We start from the raw sequence: 10,155 nt of genomic DNA, 5'->3' as shown, positions 1-10,155 counted from the left end.
GTATATATATCACATAAAATATTTACATATTTTATGTATGCCAGCACATTCGAGTCAAGCCTAGCTGAACACCCAGTGTTTGGGCTAAACTCATTTAGAGAGAAAATCGTTTACGGTGGTTTGGACATATTCGATGAAGGCCTAATGATGCTCCAGCTAGAAGGATGGAAAAATGAGAAAATATATTAGTTAAAAGAGGTCGGGTAGGCCTAGTAAGACTTGGAGGGAAATGATATGAATGCTTTGAACCTCACCGAGGACATGGCATTGGATAGAAATGATTGGAGGAGAAGGATTCATGTGGAAGACTCAAAATGATTTTCTTTGTTGGTTCATATGGCCGACCCCAATTGTTTTGGGATGAAGGCGTAGTTGTTGTTGTTGAGCTGCTAGTGGCTCGGCTTGCTAACTTTTTTCGTATTTAACCTGGGGAAATCTTGAGCCTCGACTTGGAGACATCGTTGCCTTACTAGGGCAGAAAAATGCTAGGACTAGTATCCTCAATCCCAGGGCCTATGCTTCCTTCGGCTTGCGCAAGGGGTTACCATACACGGGAGTCGAACCCCTACTGCCCATCTGGCAGCCGAAACCCTCTCCAAGTACTCTAACCCCTTTGGGTTAGAAGTGATCAGAAATGAATCACAAGCTGCTCAGTTGGTTTACCAGTCCTACCCATGAGTTTCGAACTCGTGACTTCCCTTTAAATTGGTGACATTGGTGGCTGTCTACCAGATGAGCAGAGCTCTTGTGAGCTTGTATATCGTATCACTGGTTTTTTCTTTTTTCTTTTTTCTTTTTTCTTGTTTTTATAGACAAGCTGGGGTTAGTTAGGCAGACCCTACCAGTTACAATTCGAACTTGCAACACAAGGTGACGTCTCCTACCAGAGCTGTGGAGCCGTGCAAAGCCAAACATCTTTAAACAAATAAATTACATATTATCAAGTGATAAGATTAGAGGCTTGTACTTTTCAAAGCTGAATGTGTCAACGGTAAGGTCTAGAATAGATATCTTGAGGACGCCAAATCGGTTTCGTTGGCCTACAATGACTCAACTCATCTGGTAAGGGCGACTTGTGAATATCACCAAGTTACCTGGAAGTTATGAGTTCGAAACCTTCGAGCATCCCATGGCACATGGTCAAACTTGGGTATAGTCCAGTTAGATTTGGGAAATAGGGTTTTCAGATCCAAAACTTGAAAATCAGATGATCATGGGAACATTTCACGCATAAAAAAAAAAACCCTAAACCCACTTCAAAGTTTGTGTTTAAAATTTTTAGATTAGAGTAGTAATTCGATTAAAGTATTGCCTCTAAGGGGTTTGGCATGGTGGGATGGGACCTAGGCCGCTAAGCAGGTAGTCTATGTTCAAATCTCATGAGTGTCACCCCTTGTGTGTGCGACGACTCCCTGGGGAAAGGGGTAAGCCTACGGAGTTTCACGCTGACAGGACAGCGACAGTAGGTCTCTGAGCATGCGGATGGTTTCTTTGTGTAAATATATATATATATATATATATATATATATATATATATATATATATATATATATATATATATAAAAGAATAATGCACATGAAATAGTAAATGATCAATAAACCAATAAGAATAAAGATTAGAAAGGTTTTATACAGTAAAAAAAAAAAACAGGGCTGATGGAAAAAAATGGCATAAAAATAAGAAAATGGAGATACAGGATAGACTTATAATATCAAGCAATATTTTAAAGTCTCGTGTAATAATAGTTGTGAACGACATCTCAGGCAAGTATTGGGTGGGTCATAAACTTTTGTTCTTGTATGAAACGGAAGGGTTTCTTTGCTTTCCAAGTTAAGGGATGTCAACCGTTCGGTTGTTATCCTATATTTGACTTGAATCCACCTCCAATTAGTTTGATTCAATAAAATGAAATTGAATTTAAATTTGGTTTCGGATTTTACAACTGAAGCTGACGAATATCTAATTCTAATGGATATTTGAATTAGAGTACATGTAATTAGTTGGATTCGGTATTACCCCGTCTCAGGGGCAGATTCAGGAGTGTAAACTACGGTGGGCACAATGTATATATATATATATATATATATATATATGTGTGTGTGTAACTGAATCCAAATTTTAACTGAATTCAAATTTGGTAAAGAAAGAAGCATTATATTAACAATCCAATTCAGATTCAATTTGAGCCTTTTCCATGTGAATATGAAATCTGAATGTGAATTCTAATCTTATTAGGTTAGATTCAAGAAAGGCTACATCCGAACTGAATGTGTCCCTTTGACATCTGCATGTGTGTTTAGATTTGTAGGGTAGGCTTGAAAACGAGTTGGGTCTGGGATGATCCGATGCTGACCCCAATTTTTAGAAAGTGCACATAATCTTGCATGTGCTTTACTCCGAACACATGACAAAGTTATGGATCCGGATGTGATCCAAGTGCCTCGACACTGGATTTACCAAAAACAGGTCAAGTGTATTGGTTTTTTCATAAAATATACAAAATGGGTTGGTTCGGGCAGAGTTATGAACATATTTATTTCCCCGTTTCTAACTCAGATCTGAGTAAATCGCACACTTCTCAATTTGAATCAGACCCATTTGATAAACGACCGCATTTTAATCAACATATATCTCCAAATTTCTTCACGCTTGGAGTTTATGAGGCCTTAACGGGCTTTGGATCACACCAGGGGGGCACACATTTTGAGCTGGGATGGGCATAGGGGTGGCAAAACCTGACACGACCCGCCAACCTGCCTCTTAGGCGGGTTCAGGTTGGGCTTAAGCCAACCCGTTTAATAAACGGGTTGACCAGCGTAACCCGTTTATTAAACATGTCGGGTTCAGGTTGGGGGTATGCCAACCTGTTTAATAAACGGGTTAGGCGGGCGGGTCAACCCGCCAACCCGTCCACCAACCCACCCACCAACCCACCCACCAACCCGACCGCTACCCGCCAACCCATTTTCCCAACCCAACCCATTTATTAAACGGGTTGGCGGGTCATGTCGGGTTACCCATTTATTAAATAGGTCGGGTTAGTGTTTGCCACAGCTGACCCATTTAATAAACGGGTCGTTTTCGGGTTGAGATATGCTGACATGCCAACCCACCAACCCGACCTGCCAACCCGCCAACCCGACCCGATTGTCACCCCTAGATGGGCAGTTCATGAGGCCCTAATGGGCTTGGAGGGCATGTGTTTTGGGACAGGGTGAGCACTGCCCACCCTCACCCGAACCCTCCTGTGGGGGATTTTTGGGTTAGGTTGGGCACATGTCAACCCTGGCCTCTACTTGGCTCTGCCCTATCTCCATTAAAATCCAGAACTGACTCCAAATCCGATTAGTTAGACTGGGTGTAGCCTACGTGGGACTTAAAGAAATCATGGCCCACGACATTTTACTAAAGGGTAAATGTGACCAACGGGGGCTCCGCTTGTCTGGCAGGATCAGTTAGTGCACGTCACCTTGTGTTGGAACGTTGCAAATTCGAACCCCAAATGGTATGAATGCCTAACCCCAGCTTTCTCTGTCAAAAATAAAATAAAATAAAGGGTAAATGTGCCATCTCCTGCACTATTATTGGCTTCTGAAAAAGTTCATTTACCAATAGAAAATTGTTTGCAATTTGATTTTCTCAATTAGTAAAGAAAATTTTGAACGAAGAAATAGCATTGCATTTTTGGCCAAAAATAGAAAAAGATTTATGCTAATTGCTAGGTTATTTTTTATAATGCTAATTTAAGGTACTAAATTTGCTCTCTCTCTCTCTTGATGGAAATCTAGGCTTCCTTATTTTTACCTTAATTCAAACCCTTAAGCTCATCAAGAGTTCAATACCTACCGTGTGCGTCCTTTGCTACAAGGCCAATGGTGGGCAACCAACTAGGGCTCCGACCATCTGGTAGGAGCAGTTTGTGTAAGTCACCATGTGATAGGGACACTGCAAGTTTAAAGCTCGGTATATGGGTATTTGAAAAACTATCTGGTAGTATGAACAGCCCTCTGGCCTGTTTGGGTTGGCTAAAGGCTGTTTATTTTTGGCAGGGGGTCCTAATTCTCCCAGCTTTGTTGTGAAAAAAAATGATTGTATTGTCTTGGTAAAACGGTGTGATTTTAAAAAATATCTTATAATTTGCCAAAATCCTCTTTATGCCCAAAATTTTGATTCCTGACTTTTTTAGGACATTTTTATCTTTCACACAAGCGAATTTGTTGATGTTCGTGTGATGCGCATATATGTTTTGAAGCTCCCAACATCTCAATGTTTCTATGAAAACTTTGTGGTGTTTTTCTTTAATTCTGAGGCTACAGAGATTGCTTGTGTCAACAAAGACTACTTCAAGAATGAAACGGTAAGATGAAAGGTGCATAAAAGATGACAATTTAAGGCATCCTGCATACTCATATATATATGAAAAACTTTTGATTTTTCATATCCATTGTTTGTAGTTGACAGTCGTAATGTTAGACTGTGATTGACAAGTGATGGTTTCAATCGCTATAGAACTTTGAGTATCACTTACAACATATGACCAATCATCATTGCATACAACTTGCCTCCATGGATGAGTATGAAACAGTGAATACTTATTTCTAGACCACAATATCTCGAAAAATACATCGATATGTTTTTACAACCTCTTATTGATGAGTTGAAAACATTGTAGGTTGATGGTGTTTGCACTTATGATGCATCAAATAGCGAGTACTTTTAGTTGGGTGTAGTTTTGATATGGACTATCAATGATTTTCTTACATATGTAAATTTATCATGATGAAGTATAAAAAGAAAGTATGCTCATTATGCCAATACATGTTTTATGCAACTAAAAAAAAATGTTATATAGGGTATCACAAGTTCTTGCCTACAAATCATAGATACCCATAGGAAAACACGCATTCGATGGCATAGTTGAAATAAATACAACTTTAGTTCCTCTTTCAGGCATGAATGTGTTGTAGAAACTGACTGATACATAATAGTTCAGTCATTGGTGAACTTAATCTTTCATAAAACTAGAAGAAAAAAAGATTTTTTTTTTTAATTGCCTTATTGGGAGCATAATTTGTTTAATCATAACTTGAATGTCACATACATCAAGAAGAATGCATGCGATAATATAATTGGAACACTGTTGAACATTGATAGGAAGATAAATGATCATCTCTATGCTTAACACGATTTGCAAGCAATGAATACAAGACACATACTGCATCCACGAAGGAGTGCTAATTCTAATAGAGTGTTCATACCTATTACATGCATTTCTATGAGCAAGATAGATAAAACTATATTTTGTAAAATGTTGAAAGATATAAAAGTTTCATATGGCTATTCAGGAAACATGTCACAAGTCACAATGTATATGCACGAAAAAACATAAGATTTTTTACCTAAAGAGTCATAATTACCATGTGTTATTGTATCAATTTCTTTCTTTGGTGTTAAGGAACCCAAGAAGGTTAGTGCAGTGCTTATTGAGTTATATGTGTTTTTCAAAGACTTATGCTTTAAGGTTGTGAATGAGGATGAGTTGCAACAATTGAAAACGTGCATTTATATAGAGAATATTTTTTTGCCCTCATTTTTTATATTATGATACATTTACTAGTTCATCTAGTACAAGATGTTAGATTGGGTGGGTCAATAGCATACCGATGGATGTAAACTATCGAAAGGTACAAATAACAATACTTTATAAATAAAATACTATTATGATTTTCTAACCAATCGTGTATTATCAATTATTACAATTGATGTATACATGTTTTAGGTAGTTATGTAAGCTAAAAGCATGTGTGCAATACAAGTCAACCTGAATGCTTAATCGTTGAGGGATACCTGGCTGAAGAAAGTTTAACATTTTGCTTTAGGTATTTACATAATGTGGAGACAAGGTTCAATAAGCCAAGAAGAAATTATGGAGAAGATGTTGGTATTGCAGCTAGTAGTAATTCAATGTTGCGAAGGGGGCATACGTTGGGCGCAAGTGAATTATTTAATTTCTCGCCCTCAACATTGAACCAAGTTTCATACATACATTTTATTCAATCATGAATATGTATTATTGTATTTTCAGTAAGAATATAATTATTTTTATATTTAATTATTATTTATAATTTTTTAAAATAAGTTTATAACGTTTGAGCCAAATTTGGGACTTGTAGGCAACACTTAATATCGCTTTAGAGACAATACTTAAGGGGTCAACATGAAATTGAACTCATTCATAAGGCCAAATTTGCATATTGGTTTCGGGACCACTTAAGAAATTACTACCTTATTCTCTTATGCTCATTTTTTATCACATCCATGAATAATATGTTTAATCATATTTTTTATGTAACAGATTCGTTAACTACATGATGAAGGTACCAACAATGAAGCTCGAAATGAGATAATATGGTTTTCTCGGCATCCTCAAAAAGTTATAAGGAGATACACGAGTTTTGTTATAAATGATTTTCAGTTTCATACGAAATGACGCAAAGAAAGAAAGAAGTCCCAAAATAGTGTTATTGTCAGTGCTCAAACTTCAAGTTATTTAAGTGCAAGAGATAAAAACTTGATAGTTATATTATAGATACATTACTGACATCATTGAGATTGAATATCCTAGGGATATGAGATTTGTTTTATTCAAGTGTGAATGGTATGATGTCAGTCCTCGTGTAAAATGGATAAAGAAAGGTGAATTTGGTTTCATACTTGTCAACATGAACTTGCATTGCATGGTGTGTTTGCATCTCAAGTAAAACAAGTGTTTTATGTGCAAGATCCTACTATTGCAAATTGACAAGTTGTTATTAAAATAAAACCTCAAGATTTGTTTGATATACACAACAAACAAGTATGTGAATTGCATGACATGAATGACGATGAGCCAGAATCATATTGGGCTAGTGAACCATATATTATTGAAGTTGTTTAAAGTGTAAATGATGATGTTGATATAGATTGGGTCATGATCGCCTTGGAAGAAACATTGAAAGCTCAATTAACACGCCCATAGAAGACTGTCTATATGATAGTCGTAGGTTTTCATTTATTTAGTGATATATTTGTGCTTTGTTGTGATATTGATAATTTTGTATTATATTATTGAATGCATCATAATTTTAAATGTTTATTTTATCATAAATGTTCTTAATTTATTGTTAAAATTTTAACAAATGCTTCCTAGATATGTATCATCAGAAGCATCAATGCAGGAAAAAAAGTATAAGGTTGACATTAATACGTATGACCAACCCATAGGACAAGAGACACATATGCTAAATATTTTCATAGGAACAATCGCACGAGATCACACCTTTATATTTTTTCTTTGGCATGCATTACTAGATTTTTACAAGGAGGATGTTTGGATTATAATGTTGATATGTATATTTTTTTATATATATAGTATACTTTTTTTTTTAATTTTAGCATTTATTCATTCAACTATAGGTAAGATACATATGTCATTAATGCAAAAAAATTTTGATATTTAAGAGATGATGAGAGCATAGGTGTTGAATAAATAAATAAAAGCTTGGAAAAGCTTTAGGTGTGAGTTTAAAAAGATCTTCAAGTAGCATAGTACTCTCGATGAGCACCTGACAACATGTCTATATTACATCCCTTTTCAATAGTGGTTACAATTGATGCATTATTTTGAACTATAAAACTTAAGGTTATAAGATGTTATCATTTTTTATTTTATAAACTATGAAATTGTTTGTATATATTTGAAATAAAACTTATTTATTTTTTTAGTTGACATTGTCTAACATATGGATTCATGTTTTTTTGCTAATATTATAAGTTTTTAAGTTCAAATATGAATGTTGGAGTTATGGATGACTGAAGGAATAAATATATATATATAATTGTTTGTATATGTATGTTTTAAATATGAATGTTGGAGTTATGAAGGTTGAAGTTATGAAGGGTTAAAGGAAGAAATATATATAATTGTGTTTATATGTATGCTTTAAATGTTGTGTTTCTCGTAAGAACTTTAAACGTTAATATTGGAGTTATGTTGGTTGGAGTTATGAAGGGTTGAAGGAAGAAATATATATATATATATATATATATATATAATATTTTTTGTACGACTTTAAAGGTGAATGTTGGAGTTATAGAGGTTACAGTTATGAAGGGTTGAAGAAAGAAATATATATAATTGTGTATGTATATATACTTTAAATGATGTGTTTCTTGTAGGGCTTCAAATATAAATGTTTGGGGTATGAAAGTTTGAGTTATGGAAAGTTGGAGAAAGAAAAATATATAGTTATGTGCGTATGTATGCTTTAAATGTTGTATTTCTTGCAGAACTTCAAATGTAAATGTTTGAATTATAGAGGCTTACCTTATTGAGGATTGAATGAAGAAATATATACAATTGTGTGTATGTATACTTTAAATGTTATATTTCTTGAAGAGTTTCAAATGTGAATGTTAGAGTTATGGAGGGTTAAAAGATGAAATATATATAGTTGTGTGTATGTATGCTTTAAATATCGTGTTTCTTGCAAGTTCATTATTGATTGAATAAATAAATGCATGTATAAGTACATTCATTTTTAAATTAATGAATATATGTATAAGTATGTTCATTTAGTGATAAATGAATGATTATAAGAGTTGGTTCATATTGAATGCAAAAAAAAATTATATGTATGAGTATGTTTATTTATGAATGGATGAAATGAATAAGCAAGATCATTTCAAATGAATGAAATATATGTATATATGAGCAGATTTATTTTTTGAATTAATGTATGTATAAGCATGTTCATTTGATAATAAATATATGATTGTAAGAGTTGATTCATATTGAATGCAAGAAAAAAATATATGTATGAACATGTTCATTTATGAATAGATGAAAAGAATGAGTATGCTCATTTTAATTGAATGAAATAATGTATATATTTTTGAATTAATGAAATGAATGTATGTATGAGCATACTTATTAAAAAATGCAAGTTATATGAGAAAAATTAAATTAACAAAAATTTATTTTTTTGTGCTTAAAAAGCTAGAAAAGAGGCATTTTTTGTGCTAAAAGCGTGCCAAAAAATAGGCCTTTTGGCTCTATTTTAGCATAAAAAGAGGTATTTTTTGACACTAAAATAGTGCCAGAAAAAATGTTCAAAGACCCAAAAAATGCCTCTTTCCTAGTGAGATTTTTCTGATACTATTTTAGTGCTAGAAAAAATGCTTTTTTGGCACTAAAAAATCATGCCGGTAAATCTTTTACCGGCAGCACCATATACTGGTACTAAAATAACGCCAATAAAGGTCTTTTACTGGCGTTATTTTAGTGCCAATAAAGCTCATATTTCTTGTAGTGTCAGGTGATTTGCGCATTTGACATGTGAATCTCTTTTGTTGAGATTCAACTTAGTTAGGTTCTTAAATTCTTTTATGTGAATTTCATCGAGTCTGTAAAATATTTATACACATTTTCTTTTTATTGAGATATTGCGAGCTTCAAACGACATATATATCTATTTCAAGAACATCAGCAGGTTTGCTTGTGCAAAAGGTAAAAATATCCTACAAAAGGTCGAGAATCGACAATTTGGGCATGGGGGATTTTGGAAAAAAAATATGAGGTATTTCTAAAATTGTACATTGTATAATGACAACACAGTCATTTTCCAAAAAAAACTCCCTGTTGGGCAAGGGAGGGGCTGCCTCGTGGTTTTATCCCATTTTGTATAATAACCATAACTTTCAGTGTGGCATGCCTTTCCTCCCGGCATTGGTTATCCCATGTGATGAAGAAAAAAAAACTCCTATTGCTAGAAAACCCTCCATCCCATCCCTTTCTTAAATCTCAATGAGGACCACTCTATTTCAATACGCTAGATTTTTTTAGTTAAGAGTTCAGGTACCTTCTTAAAAGAAAATCAATCATTTCCATTACTATAATAGTCAAATCCTGGTCTGGATTTGATTGAACCTTAACTCTACGGTGGAGGTGGGTGATTGTGCTAACTTGTTTCTGCCATTTCCATGGGATCATAATGGACGTCTACTTATGCACCTATTTTACTTGTGCTACAAGACAGAGACAATCGTTTGTCTCCACACCTAGATATCTCTGGTGGCCTCGAGCCCAACTTGGGATTTTTTTTTTTTTTTTGAAA

Source organism: Nuphar pumila, chromosome 17 (assembly GCF_984573655.1).
Source record: "Nuphar pumila chromosome 17, dmNupPumi1.hap1.1, whole genome shotgun sequence".
NCBI lineage: Eukaryota > Viridiplantae > Streptophyta > Magnoliopsida > Nymphaeales > Nymphaeaceae > Nuphar > Nuphar pumila.
Note: the sequence above shows the minus strand (reverse complement) of the source record.